The 19628-nt window shown below is 49.3% G+C and overlaps 1 protein-coding gene across 1 annotated transcript in view; it reads left to right on the top strand.

Moving 5' to 3' along the window:
- The window catches only part of GAS7 (growth arrest specific 7), a gene marked incomplete at its 5' end in the record, with an annotated part of 101888 nt that overhangs the window by 4615 nt on the left and 77645 nt on the right, over window positions 1-19628 (top strand). The gene's annotated exons all lie outside the window — the stretch shown is intronic.

Here is a 19628-nt window from a genome sequence, read left to right as displayed (position 1 = left end):
TTGTGATCCATATCCCATTGAGTAGATACACCATCAGCTTCAACCTTCACCCCTCCTTTGGTGATTTATAGCTACGTCAGCCATGAGACCTGGAAGTCAGGGAGTAGCAGCTGCATCTTCTGACCATTTCCTCCCTTGTGCGTACGTTTATATTTTTGCCTGACCTTTTGACCATTTGAGCAGGGCCATGCAGGGATCCTCTTTACCAGACTGTTGCAGTCCCAGGTTAAGCAGTTGTCCTTCCCAGCCTGGTGCAAAGAGGAACCTGTGTAGATACGTGCAATGAGCAGCACTTCAAGCCAGCGCTGCCATGGTGAACGTGGGTACAGAGCAGGTGGAATGTGGTGTGTGATACAGGGAGGGACTTCTTAGCAGCTGAAGGCAAGAAAAGGTTTCCCCTCCAGAGGCTGCCTGCCTCCTCCCCCACCTGCATCAAAGGTGCTTGGGACGATGGAGAGAGATCTGTGCAGCTGCAGACCCAAGAGCAACCTAGGACGAGTCTCAGCTGTGTCCCGGTGTGTGGTGCGGGACAGCAGAGATGCCAAGGGGAAGAGGTGGTGTTAGACCTCTGGGGTACGTACTGCAGGAGGACCCTCTGGGGAAACACTGGCTGTTGCGTCTGCCTTTTCTGGAGAAGTGATTTTCAGAGGGGTGGGGAGATGTGTCACTGTCACATTTGCAAGCGGTTTGTTTTAAAATCTATTTTGGGCATTGCTTTTTGTATTTGTGGTTAGCTAAAAATCTCTTATATAAGCAGCAGCAGTAGCAACATATGCAAATTTGCTGAAAATTGTCAGCACTTTTTATAGCTTCAGTCATCCCACAGATGTAAGTCTCTGTATGAAGCACAGTGTGTGCTTCCAGCGTGGATGGAGGTGGCTCTGGAATCTGACTGAGTGAGCTGGACTGAGTGGGACTGAGAGCTGCCACTGGTCGCGTCTGCGCTTTCACAGCCTGATTTACCGAAACCGTGAGGCGCTTTGGAAGGAGGGAGTCGCGCGCTTCTCCCTGATGTGCACGGCACCTGCAGGCATCAGGCAGTATTATACATTGCCTCCGCTGCTGTGCAGTATTCGGGGGTAACTCGTCTCACCTAGCCCACCCTGGGACACCTGCCAGGCGAACGTGGTGATGTGCGAACGGTTGAGCCCGGAGGTTGTGGCACGTGCAGCTGCAGGAGGCATGGCATGGCACAGACTGCTTCATTCTTTGTGCCCGGGTAGTCAGGGGGGGAAAGGGTGAAAGGAATTCGTAGAAATGATAATGCCTCTAATTTATTTTGTAATGGCAGAGAATGCGTAGAGGATTTCTGTGCCAAGCTGTACCTCGCTGTAAGCTGATATGATCCAAGGAGACAGTGTGCTTAAGGAGAAACTAAAACCTGCCGGCTGATTAGCAAGGAGAATTCCATTTCATGACAAAATTCAACTTCCAAACGTGTATGTGAAACACTATTGTGACGAAACCCCTATTTTTAGACAGAAGAAAAAAAAAAGGTTCATATTTCTCTTTCTTCACATTAGTGATGGCGTGTATTTTGACCAAGGAAAACCCCAAAACAGTTTATCAGAAAATATCCAGCCAGTCCTAGAAGCAGGCATTACTGTCGCCAGTGCTACGACGTGACGGCTGTGCTGTGTGCTGCTGCAGCGAGGGCTGCCACGACCAGCTGCTGGAGCTGCTCTCTGCTACCACGGGAGCTACATAACGCGTACAATACACTTGGAAGAGAGGAGATGTTGGTACCTATTGCAACAGAGCTTTTCCTGATGACCGTAGAAAGAAGAATAAGGTTGTGTCTGGGAAGTACCTGGCTGGCTGCGAGTACCCGAGGCCTGGGCTCTTTGTGTGGGCTGTCGGTACCTCCTGCGTGCAGCAGTGGTGCTTTGCTTTCTTAGCGGGTTCTTCTACATCCTTGGAGTTTCTTATCTCAGACTCTCTCCTTCCTCCATCTCCCCACTCAAAAATCAGCTCAACATAAAAAGTCACAGAGAGCAACAACGACCGAGGGGATGTGTGACGGTCTCAGGCACAAATACAGCTGCTACCACTGCTCTTTTCTAAGATTACTCCATAGAGCAAGTAATGCTCCAATATGTGGTTTTGCGTGATGGGAGAGGAATCTGGTCTTTAATCCAGTGTGACGAGGCTGTGGGTGCTGAACCCTTCTGTGGTTTTTAAACGTCTCGGGAATGAGCATGGCGTTGTGCTCAGGGAACCTGTACGGTGTTTAGCTTCTGAAGCTACAAGCTTAGCAGTTAAGCTACTCGGCTGAGCAAGTCCCAGGCTGCAACTGGAACTCCGGTCTCCTGCCAGCCCTGCCCAGGGATGCCGGTGGCACCTCCTTGAGCTTTCTGGCTGTTCTGCTGCCACTGAGATGTGGTGCTGGGGAGGAACAAGCACCGCGGCCGCCGAGAGGATGGCATCTCCTCCAAGCACAGAAGGATGATTTTGGTTGGATGACTCCCTGTGGAGATGACCAAGGAAGGTGAAGGGGGAGATTCGCAAGGCTGTAGGTGGAGGCTGCAGTGGGTGTTGTCTCAGGGGAAGGGGACCGAGTTTTCAAAATTCAGCACTTGCAGCTGCTGAGGCTGCTCTGCTTTGTGTGATTCAACAGCAAACTTTTGTCCAAAGTGGGGCATTTGTGAGATAGGAGTGACAGTGAGAATGATGTGGTATTGCTTTGTGGTTTTTTGTTTCATAGAATCATGGAATGGTTTAGGTTGGAAAGGACCTACTGCTGCTGCTGAGCCAGCATGGGTGAACCGTGCTTACACCTCCTGAGACACACTTCCTCGGCTACTGCCCAGGAACTGCACTTGATAACATCACCTCATCCTCCCAGCTATCATCTTTCCTCACGGGACAACCTCATATTCCCCTGGACGTGTAGCTCATTTCCCAAGTGCTCCATGCCCTGATTGTTCTCTCAGACCCACCTGTTGCACCTCACCCTCTCTGTCTCTTTCCCCATTTTACCCACTCAGAGGTCTATTATCGTAGAATCATAGAATCATAGAATGGCTTAGGTTGGAAAGGACCTTGAAGATCATCCAGTTCCAACCCCCCTGCCATAGGCAGGGACACCTCCCACCAGACCAGGTTGCCAAGGCCACGTCCAGCCTGGCCTTGAACACCTCCAGGGATGGCGCCTCAACAACCTCTCTGGGCAACCTGTTCCAGTGCCATTTTATATCTGTGACTTTCTGTAACTGTGTCTTTTCAGACTTGAAACTTCTGGTCATCTGACCATTGACTTTTCTGGAAAATGTGAACAAAATAAAAAAAAAAATCTCTATTAAAAGGGTGAGGAAATTATGTTTTGCTACAAGAAGATGACTTTTCGATCAAGGTTTCTGAGGGATTTTAAAGGCCCATGAGAATGTGAAGATGTGATGTGACAGTTCACAATCCCTCACTCATAAGAGCGCCGTCTATCATGCATCTGGTGATAATTCTCTTGGACTGTTGAAATTATAGATAGAATTTAAAAACTGAAGACTACCATAAACACCCAAAATTTGTGAAAGGAAGGGTCTTGCTGATGGGTGCGGCATTTTTTGTGAGCTCTTCTGTCCTCTGCACAAGTTGGGGTGTGGCAGATGCTGGGCTCATGGATGCTGCACTGCTAACAGGTGAGAACAGTCACATCTGGTGGTCTTGCAGAAGTTGCACAGGACAGAATTTTTAAAGATGTTTTCCTTTATCCTTGGCTAAAAGATGAAAACATGTCATGGGAGGCTTAACCTGGAAGGACCTCTTTCTGTCCATGGATTGCAAACAGACCCCCAAACCAGACTGTCTTGCTGCAGATGCTTGCCTTGTAGATGTTAGTTGCTATGCACCTGCACGTTAAGGGTGGATATACAGCAACGATGAAAGATGTGGATCATTTAAAGACTCGCTTGAAGATCACTTAGTTCCCTAAAGAATTCCCTGTTCATTCTGTGCTCTGAATGGGGCACGCGTCCCGTGCACAAACGTAGAAGTGGTTTCTGCAGTGATAGCCACGGGGTACTCTAGTCTCACTTTCCAACTTGGGTGCAAAACGCACCTTCAGTGTCTTGAGTGTTGCGCTGCAACAACATGTGCTGAATGTATTACATGGTACTTTATACGGAGTGTAGTTAAAAAGACACAGTAGGAATAATGAAAAGATGCCAGATACTCAGTATTTTCCCCAAAAATGTCTTTATTTTGGTGTCCAAAATGGAAAATTTAGCCCTGAGACCAAGACGAGAAGATTCTGGCAGATTTGGTGGGATTTGGTTTTCTCCTCTTATTTCACTTTTACCTGTGTGGTAATAAATCACCAGGTAGATTTAACTGGTCATTTAAATAACCGGATTAAAGCTTTGTTTTATTCTCCATGGTTCCTTGTCTTCCATGGTTGCTTATGCCCCATGGAACGCGTTATTATCAGTAATGCACCCCAGTTCTGCATTAGCAGAATCTTAAATGCCTTTAGTGTGTGCTCAGGACTTGTTTTCAGTATTTCACTGACTACTGACATCAAGTGCGATCCCAAAGACAGGACATTCTTCTGCTTTGGAGAAGTCACGCAATAACAGGAGCAAGTATGCGGTGCTGCAGCATTGCAGGTAGTATCTGTATTTGGAAGAATTTGCGTCTGCTGCGGTTGTTTTTGCTGTGGCCACGCTACAGCTGGGGGCAGCAGGAGTGCTGTTTGTCACGTTGCACGCGTTCATCCTGCCCGCGCCGTCGGCAGAGCACGGGGAGGCAGCCTGCTGAGCATGGCAGGCAGCACTGCCAACTTGTGTCCTGGGTTGGAATATTTGACAGAAGGCACCGATATTTCTGTCTTTGGTTTCTGACACTTCCAGGGAGCGCCTGTTCTGTGCAGCCTTTTCAGAATCCGGCGCTTATGGGATGCGCCTCGCTTACTGTGCACGCAGGGCAGATTTGCTGGGAGCCTCCCGAAGGCTGGGGCCCTGCTGCCTTCCCAGTAACGCAGCGCAGCTCCCCGTTTGCAGTCAGGGAAGGGGGACCTGGGCAAATCTGAAAGAGGCGTAATGGACTTAATAGTGCCCACGCTGTGCTTTGCAGGCTGCCATCAGTTTACGTCAGTTTAAAGTGTCATTGGCCGTGCTTAATTACATTTCACGCTCCCTTTTATTGGTATGATCCACTTAGGGTGCAGAACACTGTAAAATCAAGGCCAACAGTTTGTTCAGCCGCTGTTTTTCAAGAACAGGGTGCTTCATCAAGTGTTTGTCTTGAAAAATTTAAGTATGCTGCAGTGTAGTTGGAATTTTTTATGTCACGCCACTGAGTAAAACATTACCTATGAAGGGGACCTCCGTGAGGGGTTGGTATGTGGCAGGAAACCTGGGTGATCAGCTCTACGGGTTTGCAGCGCAGGTGGATGGGCTGAGCCTACACACACGGGATTCGGCGTGGGAGGGGGCCAGGCCAGCAAGCGCTCCTCGCATACCTGCCATACCAGCAAAAGTGCACTTTTGGCTGGTAAAACTGGTTTTAGTTGAGGGGGAGAGCAGGCTATACCCCATGGGCTGTAGGGTTGCTGGTGGTACTCCACCTGCCGTGGCACCTTCTCTGTACACACTGCGGTGACTGTCCTGGGAAGCACTCCTTTTACCGGTGTACTAGTAATCCATTTTTCCACATTATGCTATCAAAATAGCTTTTTTATTAGCCTAGTACATTTGTGGTTTGCTTTTTTGCCGGCAAATTCCAGAAGGGGGATGCCACGGGTTAGTCAGGAGCTACCACTCTGCATCTTGTAGAACACATCTGGCAGTGGAACAGGCCAGTGTTCCACATATACCATAGTGTTCAACATATACCTTTTCCAGCATTTGTGAGCAGTCCCTGCATAGTCAGTTGTTGGCATGAGCCACTTTGGAGTGAATTTAGGCCGACTGAATTTAGGTGACTTTGGTCATTGGTCTTTGAAGTCCTATACAGGTGCAGACCCAAAGGTTGAAAATCTTTCTTTGACATTGTTTGAGATCTGTCTGGCACTTCTTCCTACATTCACAGTTGGTAAGAGTAGACTGCGCAGACTGTTCTTGAGCCACAGCGATTCCCACTGTGATGCTGGCAGCAAAGGCACTGTGGTCTTCCAGTGTTGGTCTGAGCACCAAGTTTGTTCACTGCGCCGATCTCCCAGGGCTTTCCCAGCCCTCTGCACCTCTGTTACTGCAGTCTCCAGGGTGTATGCTAGGAACAAAATAACTTCATCATTAACCGTTTTGTCTGGTGTCACTTTGTCTGCCCCTATTGACCAGTTCTGTGCCTCTCTCTTCTGCTGTCAGTTGGTTTTCCATGGAGGGAAAAAAACTCAGTGGAAGGTAATTAAAAATAAAAACTCTTGTAAAGACCTGTGATGTTTGTGTCATAGGATGGATGAGGCCAAGGTCCGTAAGGAAGGGGTGAGAGTGGGTCCTCCGTGGCTGTCCCACAGAGCGCTGGGAAGCGAGGATGGCACGCAGCTGGCGGCAAGGCGGTGCGGGCTCTAGCCAGCCCAGTGACCGGCCAGCTCCAGAGGTGGGCAGCAGCGCCAGGGGGCTGCCAGAGTGGGGCAAGGCTGAAGGCCATCGCACAGAGAGAAGGCAGGAGCTCGCTCTGGGCTGGATACGCAGCCTGTAATTGTCAGGTTGTCCCATCAGCACGGAACTGCAGTCTTTGAAATGCCCTCTCGCACTCAGCCAGTTGGGAATTGGTAAAAGGGAGAAAGGCGTGAGAGTGAGGAGGGAGCGGAGGCACATCACGACACAATTGAAAGTCTCAAGCTGCTCATTTTATCTTCCCATATTTGCCCCTCTCTTTTACTTGAAACCCCTCTAAAATCTTCCTTAACTGTCAGAGGCAGATCTGTTAGCTCAGAGTTAAATCTGATCTCTCCCTGGACCTGCAGTGTGCTTTCGGGCATCTCAGAGTTGCTCCTGGCCTCTGTTAGCCTTCTCCCACCCATTCAGTCAGAGGCATGGTCAAGCACCCCTCAGACTGTTGAGGAAAAGATACAGCAGTTGAATGGGGAGCATGGAAGGGGTTAAAATGAAGCATCTCCCCTCTCCTCAGAGCTCCCTGGATTGCCAAAGGACCAGATTTTGTGGAAGACAGAGGGAAGGTGCAAGGATCTTTGAGCAGGTGGACATTGTTTGGGACATGAAAGGTTCATGTAGGATTCCACTATTACCTCTGTATGTCATATTTTGCAGTTATCACTAGATTAATTTGTTTGTGTTATGGTTTGAGAAACCCATAACAATTTATTGTCATTTAGACAGTCATTCTATCACCCGATGACCCCTCCCCACCCGGGAAAGGGAATCGGGGAAAAAACAAGAAAACCCGGGAGCTGAAGTATAAACAGAGTTAATAAAGTAAGATTAAATAATAAACATTAATAGCACTAAAGAGCCAATATTGATCCCAATACCAATACAGAATATGCAAAGATTATACACAGCCAATTCTATCAGTAGGAAGCTGTGCACTCCCAGCAGGGGCCAGCAAATGCGGGACACTGCGAGCGCTGCGGCTTCGGGAGGAAGGGAAGGGCTCAGGGCTCCGGCACTGGGGCACGAAGTTCTCAGGATGGCAGCTGTCAAGGGAGGGAGCAAACTTCGCAGCAAACTTTCCAATTTATAGTGAATGTGACAGTCATGGTATGAACTAACCCTGTTGGCAGCTTGGGTAAAGTGCTCAGATCTCATTCCTCCTCATCCCTGCACCTGGCGAGCTCGAAAACACTGAGACCTTGAAGCCCACACACCATAGCTGGCTATAAATTAAATATTTTCACAAATTCAGACACTAGAGTCTTCTAAAAGTGCAGTCTTCCCAAGTATTAGAAGATAAATTAGTCCTGTGTCGCTCAAACTGGGACAGTTTGCTGTGGTGTTACCTGTTCATTGAAGACTTACCAAAGCTCTTCAGGCTTTTGCCTCGTATAAAAAAAAAAAAAGAAAAAAAAAGGTATAACTTCCACATATTTGCAATACACTTCTCACTCTGCTTTTCTTGAATTGCTTGAGGAGTGGGTGGCATCATAAGGCCTTTGTGGTTGACTTTTGACTTGAGGAAGACTAACTCTTCTTGCTTCTGCTCCCTGCTCCCTGGTTCATCAGTTTTTTCTTTTGCACAGTAGTTTTCTCACTCCTTGACTGCTTCTTTTCTTCTGAAAGTCTTCACAGAAAGTTTATGTTTTCACAAGCATTCTTGTGATAGTTGGTCTAACAGAAGATATCAGCACTCCCAAGAGTACCTACCGCATAGGCTTATGCCATCACGGCTATAATACTGCTATTGAGTGTATTCTGTCCGTCTGCTTTCTTTTTCCTCTGGTAACCTATGAGCGCTTTCAGAACGTTCTTTTAAATTGGCTGGCTGGATCCGCTTTGTCTCCCCGATCCTTTCTAATTCACTTATTTAGCACTTTATTCATGTTTCCAAAACAACCCCCTGCAGTTGCACTGTGCCCACGTGCTCCTCCTTGAGCCATGTGCCACAAAGCCACAAAGCCACAAAGCCAGACCTACAATGAGAAGCTGGTGTGTGACAAGAGCAGTTTCAGTTGCTGCAGAAATGAGTCTTGGTCAGAGGAGAGGCAGCATCAAGAGCTGGAAAGTTTTTGATACTGAGGGAGAAGGAATAATTAGTTTGCAGGAGAAAAATGGAGATTTGGAGTGACACGAGTTTGCAAGGGGTGGCAGAAAATGAAGAATTAACGCAGTTCAAGGTACTGATATGCCATAGCGCCACGTATAAATTGCACAGAAGAGGAATTCTGTTTCCAAGGGGTGGGCAAATGCTTAACTCAGAAAGGAACAGACAGAAACTGGAATCATGAACGTAGTGTATTTTGCAGTCCCGGAGAAATGTGTGTACTGTCTGCAGAATTCAGTTAAAAACTCCTGCTGAGGGCTGTGTGTGCAGCACATGGCTGAGCAGTTCCAGCCCTGCCCGTGTAATGAGCTGCCTGAGCAGATTTGCTTCTCCCATGCCAGCTGCTGTATAATAGGACTAATTCATTACCCAAGGCCAAGTAATCACTCTCAATAGCAAGATTTAGAGGAGAGCCTAGGACTTGTCTCATTGCGCTGTGGACTGCTGATTATCACAGTGATAACTGGCACCAAGTGAAGACTGGAATTGAACCTCAGTCTGTTACGGGATGAAGAGCAGAACTTCAGGTATTTCCAGAAAGAAATCATGTTTAAATTATCTATGGGTCCCTTTTGGAAAATAATTTTGAAATGAAACTGAGTCAGTGAGCTCCTGTGCCCAGCTCCCATCTCAGCTGCATTGCCGCAGGGTTCGCTGAACTCCCTCGCTCCTGCTCCCTCCTCTGCTCTTGGCCACCACAATATACCAAGGCTGAACATGGGTCCTTGGTGAGGGACAAAGCTTTCCCTCAGTGCCAGCCAGAGACGTGATCATGGGCTCTAATTCAGCTCAGGGCCTGTGGTAAATTCTTCTGATGTGCCCCTCGCTGGCTGTGCTGGAAGTGGTGGGGAGGAGAGCTGGTGCAAATCACTGTTCCCACCACATTGTGAACCCTGTGGCCGGTGCTCTGCCCTGTCCAGTGTGTGCCAGGCAGGGCGCTGGCCACCTTGTCACTGTGGGAGGGAATAGGGCATCTTCCAACATATCTGACTAGTGATCCCCTGCTCTGGCATCTTGTCAGCTTTGAGGTGGGACATCTTAGGAGTGGGACTCTCGACTGGAGCAGGACAGGAGGTCTTCTGGCCACGCTGGAGCCCCATGGACAAGACCACCGGCCCCAAGCAGCAGATGACAGGGGAAAGAAGCTGAGGGCTGCCACCCTCATGGTGAATCGGAAAAAGTGAATGCTACAACTGCGGCTGCATTTTTTCCTCGAGTAGGTTGGAGAACTTGATCACAGAGCTCCACCCAGTGATGCCCAACAAGTTCTTTATATCAGAGCCTTATAGGCTTGCACCCATGCACTACTCCTTCTGTGTGTCCAAGGGAGGACCACTCCAGTCTGATCTGCGGAGTACAGGGACTGCCACCTGCTCTGTGACCATGACCCAATGGCACAGTGCTCCCTGGGCTCCCTTCTCCAGGCCAAGAGCTGCTCCACCTGTATCTTCTGGGCTGAGAGGCTGCTCGCTTCTAACCACACGCAGATCATTTCAGATGCACAGACCATTTGCGTGGATGTCACAGGGGAAGCTGCCACCTCTGGGCACCCCATGGCCGTCAGGCTGCAGATGAGTGGCATGGAGAGCCGGGCTGGCGCAGGCAGCAGCCGGCCGCTGCTACAGCCTCAACTGCAGAGAGCTCTTCTTGGGAAGGGCTCTTCTGCTTCACCGATTTTCTGGCTCTCAGTTCACCTCAGTGGATTTTGCACGAGGCTCAGAGTCTCCGCAGCCCATGGGTCTTACCCTGTCCTCCGAATAAGCCCTGTTGATAGGGGCCGGCTGAGCCCCGTGCAAAGCAGCAGCTCCTGGACCCTGCACTTAGAGCTGAAGACAGTGGCTTTTGTGACACAGGGAATGAAGCCGGCTGCACGGAACGGAGTGGCTTTTTGCTGGGCAAGATGTGGACCTCTGGAAATAACTCTTTTGTGTCTCCAGGATCAGGAATATGCAAGCAGGAGTGGGGGTAGTCCCTGCGTTAGCACTGGTTGGTGCTCTGCCTGGGTGTCCCTGATGGCTGCAGTGCTGTTAGAGCCACAGGGCTGAGCCTCCTCCTCCCTCCCCCTCCCGCCTCCTGGGCCTCGGCTTCTCCTGAGCTCCGACGCCACCGCTGGGGTCGAGGTACGGCAGCCGGTGAAGAGCAAGTCCAGAACTCCGGTCTGTTCCCAGCCCCAGTGTCAGCCCCTGGAGCCAACGCACCTCAACATTCGTTTCTGTGGCACGGAATTCACCTTTGCTCTCAGTGCTGGGGGATCAGTGTTTGCCTGTGGTTAGAGGGAAGAGAGCTTGAAAGTCCCTTTTCCCCTCACATGGGAGGGAAGCGTTTTGAGGACGTTGATTTGCATTGCTGTGCTCAGGCCTTTCCCTCCCTCTGCTGGGATGGGAAGTTCACTGGGATGGGATGTTCCTCCTCACCACCAAGTGAGAGCCTCAGGCAGTCATCGTCTGTTTTGTTCTCATCTCAGAGGCTCCACGCCTTAACCTCTGTGCGCCATCGCCCTCTCTGACACACACCACATATGGAAGAACCAAAATCAATCTGAGTCAGTAGTCCTTTTTTGAAAATAACGATGATGCTGGCTAATAACCTTTGCCTTGCTCTGTGTGATGGAGGCCTTGTGGGTCGTTGCATTGCTGGTTTTAACAGTGCAGCTCCCAGCACCGCTTGGTGGTGCCTGCCCGAGGTGCGCACCCATACCCCTCTGGAGGAATGCAGCACTAGCATCCTCAGCACTATTTGGCTTGACAACTGTCACGAGTGCTTCTCCTGCCAGGTAGGGCTATATGCCTAGTAGATGTTTTGAGGTCATGGTTTGTCATGGTCTCTTTTTTCAGGTGGCATGCAGGTTGAAGGGCAGGCATCCTCCAGCTTCCTATGGCTTGAAATGCAGTGCAGCTAAAATCCTTCAAAAGATTTAATTTTATTTTAACAAATAAGGTTATGGCTTGGACTCTGATAGAGCTTGTACACATAAGATGTCCTATTCTGCTCCACGGGAGTGGCAATTGTCTCTCTCTGTCATGTAACGTGTCACTGCCTCAGTTGCCTTATCAGAGTATTTCCAAGGAGTAGAACTGAATCATTACAAGTAGGACAATGATCATTACAAAGTAGGACACAATTTTTCCTCTGGTGTAAGCTTTTTCCTTTATTTATGATGTTGCCTTCCTTGACAGCTTCCACGTTTTATTCTCAAGGTGAGAAATTTATTTATAAATATGTAATCCCCCCCCCCCCTTTTCTTCAGTGTGGGCTCATTTTCTCCTCTGTCTGCTAAGCTTCAGCTCTGGCAGTAGGAAGGCAATTTCTTCAGCAGAAGGAGTTAAATATATCACCCCAGAAAAGAGCAATCCAGATCTGAAAGCTGTTCCTGTAACACTAATTTTGATCTCAGCCCTGTTTCCTGTCTAAAGACTTTTCTCTTTCAGTGGAGATCATGAAATGTCACATTCATTATTTTTGCTCAGAGCATGCTGAGAAAACGGCTTTCAGCTCCCGAGATTCCCTCTCTGAGGAGCACAGTCTGAGGAACAGCAGCCACCAGTTGCAACAAGCGAAGTTGCAGTGCTCTATATTTTTAAACAATATTTAAACATAATAATATTAAGTGTGTTGCTGTGGTGTAGTAGGGTATGATTAATTAGACACAGATCCAATACGCTTAAGTGAGCAAGACAAATATAGAGTCTGGCCAAAACCAGGATGACCTCCCAGATTTCCCTCAAATAAAGCGGGTTTTGTTTTTCTTCACATGGTGAGATCCTGCAGCTGTGCAGGATTCACCAGGGAAAGTCCATCTGTAATCAGACCAACTTTTCTCCCTTAATCCAGTCAATCAGAAGAACTTGGGATGGACAGCACAGAGCTGCTGTGGCAGGAGCACCTCACAGCGGTGAGGGTGGGGGGACGGACACTTGTCTGTGGGGCTGCACAGGAAGGCGGCAGCAGCATAGATGCCACAGGCGCTCGGATCCTGCTGGCCCTGGGTTGACTGTAAGCTTTCACTCAGTTCAGCAACGGGCACAACGATGTTTATGCCAATGTGAAGGATGTTTGGGCTACAGCAGGTGAAGACCTCTGGCGAGGGTGGAGGGCTGACCTGGCCTGGCATCCCCTTCAGTCCTCCTCTGCCTCTTCAACCTGGTCCACGTTCGGCAGCAGTCCCGTCGTGCCCCTTTTGAACCTCCCTCGACGCACCCGTCCAGCTCTCAGCAGCAGGCGCCTCGCTGTTTGCCCGGGGTGGCTTCTCTGCTGGGAGAGCTCGCAGGGCCACTGAGCACCACAGCCTGTGCACAGGGAACATGGGGAGCCGGGTCGGCAGCAGGACCCTGCTGGGAGACAGCTCGATGCCTCCCCCGGCATTTTACCCCGTGGTTGTGGCAGCGGGGTCTCCGGGGATGCTGAACACGTCCCTGGCCTCTCTGGGGCTGGGGTGGTGGGGAGCAAAGCAGTGGGAGCACACAGACCGCAAGGTGTTACAGATGGCCCCAGAGCCAGACCTCCACCTGGTCACTGACATGTAGGTGTGCTGCTCAAGCCGGTTATCTCCACCACCTGCGGGAGGCATCCAGCCTTTTTGTACAGACCACGCAGGAAGCGCTGCTTTCTCCAAAGGGGCCTGAGTGTTGGTTTATGCTTAGCAGGAGCTGCCCAAAGCTCACCAGTGCGAAAGGCCAAGTCCTGGGGGTGGTGGTGAGCTCCTCCTGGCAGCTGCAGTGCCTGAAGTGTGGCTGTGCAGGAGGGCTCTATGCGTTTGATGTCCACGGGATCGTTAGAAGCTGTGGGGAGAGGAGGCCGTTGACCACCCACATCCTGAGCAGGTGGGCAGGAGTGCAGGCAGCGGGAGACGTGGCCTCAGTTCCCTCTTACGCTGTGCAGAGTCAAGCATGTACTTCTCTGTTCCTCAGGGAGCAGGTTAGCTGCCAGGCTGTGCCGTGGATGTCCTCCTGCCCCTGGGGAGGCTGCCCGCGGGCAGTCAGTGGGCAGGAGAGCAAGCACAGGGAGCCCAGGGGCATGGCACTTTCTCGTAGGCTTCAAGGATTGTTTCTGCTGTGATGGTCCAGTGTGGATAGGCGAGCAGTCCTGGAGCAGAAACTTCTCAGTCCAACATGCAGACAACGAAGAACAAGTTCATCTTTACTGTAGAGAGACAAAAGAGTCACTCGGCTTCCTTTGCAGCCAGCTGAGGAAGAGGGACTTCTGAGGTCAACCTTTCACAATGCTTTTGCAGGTGTCCCGCCTGAAGGAGCGGGGTCCCCCGTTTCTCCCCGGTGATCAGAGAGAGCCAGACCGGCTCGGCTGTGGGCACCTGCACTGGCTCAGGTGATGGCTGCTGTGCTGACCAGCGGCAGGAGCATTGACCATAGTGTTGTTCTGCATAGTGATGGCCCTGCCCTCAGAACAGGCTGCATGGCAGTCTCCAGGAGGAGCTACGCTGAAATGTAGTTTTCATGCCTTGCCAAACTGTTTTTCCCATTGCTGACTCGGAGAGCAGGAGCCTGGGGGTGTTGTTATCAATCTGTAGTTTGAATTCAGCATCTGTTCTGCGTCGTCCTGCTTCGCTCCTGGGCGCGAGGCCAAGGCTGGCGTTCGGTGTCCAGGAGGAGGTGGGACCTGCCTGCAAACGCAAGGCTGTGCTAGGGCTCCTCCGTAAATGGGGCTGTTGCAGCAGAACGGGAAGGTGCAAATACGGTTTTTATGAGCCAGAAAGCGGCTCTCGGGTTTGAATTAAAACAATTTTCCTAGAATTAAAAGCTTTCCTGTCCTGCCTGTGTCTCTCTGAGCCCAACACAAGTATTCAGGCAGCTGGGGGCAGCCCCAGGGGTGTCACGGAGCGGTTGGCCTGTGGACTTTGTGGGAAGTTTCAGCAGGGGAGCGATGCCGTGAGGTACCTGGATCAGGACGAGCTCCTGACAGAGGCCACCTCTTAGGAGCTTCGTTTTTGGCTATTCTCAAGAAGGTGTTTCCATGACTCCTGGATTAGCTCTATCAAAAGTTGTGCTGCAATACTCTGCTTTTTTCTGCTCTCCACAGGGTAGCAGCTTGTTACCATGACATTTCTGACCCTTTATTTTTACATCAAGTCGAGATTAAAAATAGAATTCTACCTCTTCACCAAAGCACGTGAATTAAAAAACCTATGGCCTTAAAAATCCCATGTAAAGCAGTGGGATATAATTGGCAGACTCATCAGAACTTGCTTGCCTTCCCAAGGTTCATTTTTTCTTGCAGTCCGAGGCTTCAGAATACCTCAACTGCAAATACTACTGTGGTTCACATGTTGAAGTTCGCAGCGGTTCACGTGGAGAGGGTTTATAGTCTAGGAGTAGCGTGCCCCTGAGGTAACGGTGTCCAGGTAACGCCAGGTGAGGCCAGAGGCAGCGCGGGGCGACGCGAGCGCAGGGCTGCGGGATGGCACTGTCACCGGGCTGGAGGGAACCGGGCGGCCCCGTGTTTCAGAAACCCCGCGATGGCGGGAGCACACGTGTGCGGCAGCGCCTGAGGGCTGTGGCCGAGACCGCTCTGCCCGGCCTGCTTCCTACGAATCCAAGGTCGTCAAACCGCAGAATCCTTTCAATAAGACAGCACAGGCTTGGATCTGCAATCCTATCGACCCCCCTGTGATTTTTACCAGGTCTTTTCAAAAACAATGACCTTGTGTCCCAGTCATTCAAGCACAGCCGTTTTTTACTGGCGTTTTTAAAGGCCTGCTGCACCAGCCCAGGAGATTGTCTGACTTGGTGATCCAGAGTGGGTTGAAAAAGTCCTCTTGCATTTGGCTTATGGACAGAGAATTGTCTGAATTCAAGGGCAACGTGACCAATCTTGAGAAGTGATCGATGAACAAAACTGAACCTAGACCTTCCGCACCCCTTTGCAAGCGGCCTGGTTTGGGTGTCTGCAGGGAGATATTACTGGTTTGGCTGGTGGCAGTTAAATGACTCCTAGGATCAAGGAAAGGTAAAACCCACGTCATGGGGGTCTCCGGGGCCTTGTTCCCAACTGCTGTCAGTCTAAATTGTTGCTTTTACAGCTGAGTCCATTACCCTCGTACTAAATTTCCCCCCAGAGGACAGAAAGGAGGTAGAGTTAAGCAGTTTCTCAGTAATCACATAACTCAAGCATCAGAGGCCAGTGGAAGAAAATGGTCTGTGATAATATTATTAAAGATTGCACTGTGAATGCCGTCAGAAAGATTACGTAGTCCCCACCCCAGTTCTTAACTTTCAGCTCCAAGTGTTGACCTTTTCTAAGTAGCATTTTCTTATATTAGTTTTTTTATACATGATGTCATACTTTAAATAATATTTCCATTTTCATATCAAGTGCATCTATTCCAAGCCACCTCAGGGAACGTCAGCATAGTGTGATCTTCAAAAACAACTGCCCAGGGTACATACATGTATGTCATACTATAGTCATAGACTCGCTCCTCTGCTCCAAGAAAGGCTCGATAATACCTACATCATTTCTTAAAAACAGTTATCTAGTCTTTTGTTAAGGAGGTCCAGGCTATACCATGGCTTCAACATCACCTCCATCTTGAACCTTCCTTCCTGCAATTTAAATCCATTTTTATCTCACCTATGATAGATGGGAAAATAAACTATCCCTTTTCTCTTTTCAGCAGCTTAATGACGTGTCTGAGACACTCGCTTCTCACTCATTCCTGCTCTACATTAAACAACTTCTCCTCTTTCAGGTCACTTTTTCTAGATCTCTGCTTTTTACTCTCTTCTGGACTAGCCCAGTTTATTCGTGTCTTAAAGAGTGAAGCTCAAAACTCGACATGTAGTTCCAGCTGATGTCTTACCAGGTCCATGTCTCTCAGGCTGCTCTCTTGTTTGCCGTCCCAGTAAGATGTTTGTCTCTAGTACAGTGTACCCCTGCTGACACCTCTACGGCCCCACTTCCACCTTGGGGCTAGTGTGCAGTCACATGCAGGTGATCAGATTGATTCAACAGAGCTATCAATGACAAAATGGTGTAGGCTTTTAATTATATCGCTGTTGTCTGACCAGGGTCCTTACAAATTGTTAAATAATTTATTCAATTATTTTTCTAGGAACTGGAGCTAAACTAGCTGTTCCACAACTCCATTTCCTTCTTTTCCTATTTCTCCAAGCTAGACACTGTGGTTTGCCTTTCTGTGCTGCCAGAACTCTCCCTCCCTGATTTTCCGTGAATTCTCGGAGATGATTAGCAATGGATCAGAGATTTATGAGCCAATTCTTTAAAAGTCTTAGGATGGATTAATCAATCTCAGTGTTCTCCAACTTATTCCTTCCCTATTACAGGCTGAGATCTTAACCCTTTGTTGCTAGTATTAACTGTGACAGACACTTGATCATGGGTGACTTTTTTATTAACAGATGACTGTTTGTTGAAAATACTGAACGTGATCATCCGTGGGTAGCTCTCCTCTGCAGCGGGGCAACCGGTTCCTTTACTCCATCTTCCTCTTAATACTACTGCATTTATAGAACATTTCCTGTTACTGTTACTGCTTTTCTGCTGATTTTATCTACTTTTGCGCCTACACTTCTGTACTTGTCTTAAGTGTAACTGGCAGCTTATTTTTCATTTAAAAGCAATCTAAAAGGTTCCTTTCCTTACATGCATAGCACCAGGCACAAAGGGTTCCCAGTCCCAATGACTTCTGATATTTTCATGTTATAATTATTAAAATTCACTGCAGCAGCAAGAGGTAATTATATCCAGTGGACATAAGAGGAAGATGTGTCTTGAAATGCTGAATTTCATAAACAAGATTAACTTGCTGGATGTAGAACAACCAAGCAGATGATAGATTTTCTGTGTCTGCTTTGAGAGACAGCATGGCTTGCTGATGAGTCCTGAGTAAGCAGCGGGTCAGATTTCCAACAGGCCGTGTTGGCGATTCATCCTCATTGCAAGATAGTCCCAGGGATTAGGGGGGCAGCCTTCCTCCAAATGGGTAGGTTCAGTTCTCAGCTGTGCCATGAGCTTTATCTATAATGGCAGTCAAGTCATACAGGCTTGGTGCCTCTGGCTCCCTTTGTAGAGCTGCAGTAACTCAAAGCCAAAATTACATTTAAACGTTGTTGTGGTAATAGGCAATTTCTGTGCTTGCTCATTCTGTAGGTAGCATGCTCAGGCTGAAGCCTACTTCTCTTGGAACAGCAAAATAATGATATTTGGGGGTGAGTTCAGTGCTGAGTTCTGTACTTCTGTGTCTCATCCCATGTCAAAGGGTAATAGCATAGTCACGTATTTCATCAGGGGTGCGTGTCACTGATTAGCAGTTCACCGACAGGGTAGCTGGGCTTGAGAAACGTGATGAGCTCTGGTGATGTGTCAACATCGCAGTTTATAACCTGGCCTGCTGTTCCCAGGGCCCATGGAAGTCCTGCCAGGAGCAACCACCGCCTCCTAGCAAAACTTCTAAATTTCCCATGCATACCACCCAAGTACTGGTTGACTGTTGGTATAACTATACTTTAACATTGGCCTTTTTTCCAAGAACTTCCTCCATCCTTTTTGCTGCATAAGCAAATCTGACGTGAAGCAAAAATGCATCCTTGCAAGCCTCAAGTGGGGGCTTGAAGTCTGGTAAATCCGAAGAGAACAGAGGGTCTAGAAAGAAAAAGTGGCAGTTTTTAAATGGGCAGTTTTTTTATCTCCTCTAAACCAGTGTCAGTGGGACAGGGGAGTGACAGGGCAAAGAGAGCGGGGGGAGGCGATCCAGCGACACTCGCTGTGTTCTACTGAGGATGCTCGGTTACTGGGTGAGGCGAATTAAAATTCATCAGTAACTGTTTCCAGGGATTTCCCTCCCACTGGCTGTTCTTTGGGCTGTTTTCTTGTACTTGCATTTTTTCCAAGCTGAATCTCCTCTTGATATTTCCTGTCTGCCTTTCTGCCCGCTCCACTTTGCTGCGTGTGTCTGTCCCAGCTGCAGCTGATCACCTCCGAACGAGGAGTCTCCCTGTCCTGGACCTGCTCAGCCGCGCTGTTCCCCAGCGCTTTTCTTGAGGTCTGCCTTTGTCATCCCTTTTCTCTGCAGTTCTTGCCACCGTCTGCAGCGTGCTGGCTTAAATGTATACGGGCCATCTCAGGACTAAATGAATTTCACTGCACAAATGTGGTCACCTGGATATTCCTCTTCTCAGATGAAATGCTTGTATGGTGGGGTTTCACTAAAAAGAGATGAACTGGGGAAATGAGATCTGAGCTTCCTTTAGCATGTAGAGGGCCGGGAGCAGTAGCTGCGAGGACAAGAAACTGAGGTTTTTTGAATGCTCGAAGGTATGTTGCTCATTAGAAAGTAAACATGAACAGACCTTTTCAGACCAGCGGTAATATGTCAGAGATAAGAGGCATCCACCTTACCAAGGACTGCCCGGTCTGATGAAATGACAGCTCACTCTACAGTCCTGGGTAGGTGACATGTGGGAGAGAGACAGGGGTGTCCTCCTCCAAATCAGAAAGACCACAAGTAGGAGCGAAACCTCTGTGCAGGAGTGCGGGAGTGGGGACAGCAGCTACAGCGAGCACTTGGTGCTGCCAGGGTCAATGGGAACCAGCTGGGTCCTTCCTGGGGGCAGCAGGAGCTGCAGGGGGGAGAGGGGAGCACACGGCTCTGCGCAGTGTGGAGATCTGCTGCTCCGCAGGGTCATCTTCAGAAGCAGATGATGGTGCCGCATGACCTGTATGTTGCATTTGCGTTTTTCCCCATTCCTGTAATGCGAAGAAGCTTGTAAATGAATATAGCACGCTCCGGTGCCAGCGGGCAGTTCTGCCACGCTCCTCCAGACCTTCCTGTGGGAGGGGGTCAAGGCAGCCAGGCAGAGATGCTTGTGGTCGCGCTCAGCATGTCCTGCCTGAGCAGAGTCGTTGAGCCTGTTGAGTTGTTGAGGAGGATTTTGCTTTAGTGACATCTCAGTCCTCTGCCGGGGTACAAAGGCAGTCCCACACTTGGCATTTTTAGAGAA

This window comes from Vanellus vanellus (assembly GCF_965231255.1).
Source record: "Vanellus vanellus genome assembly, chromosome: 17".
Lineage (NCBI taxonomy): Eukaryota > Metazoa > Chordata > Aves > Charadriiformes > Charadriidae > Vanellus > Vanellus vanellus.
The sequence above is the reverse complement of the archived record's forward strand: the minus strand, read 5'-3'. Positions and strand labels throughout refer to the sequence as shown.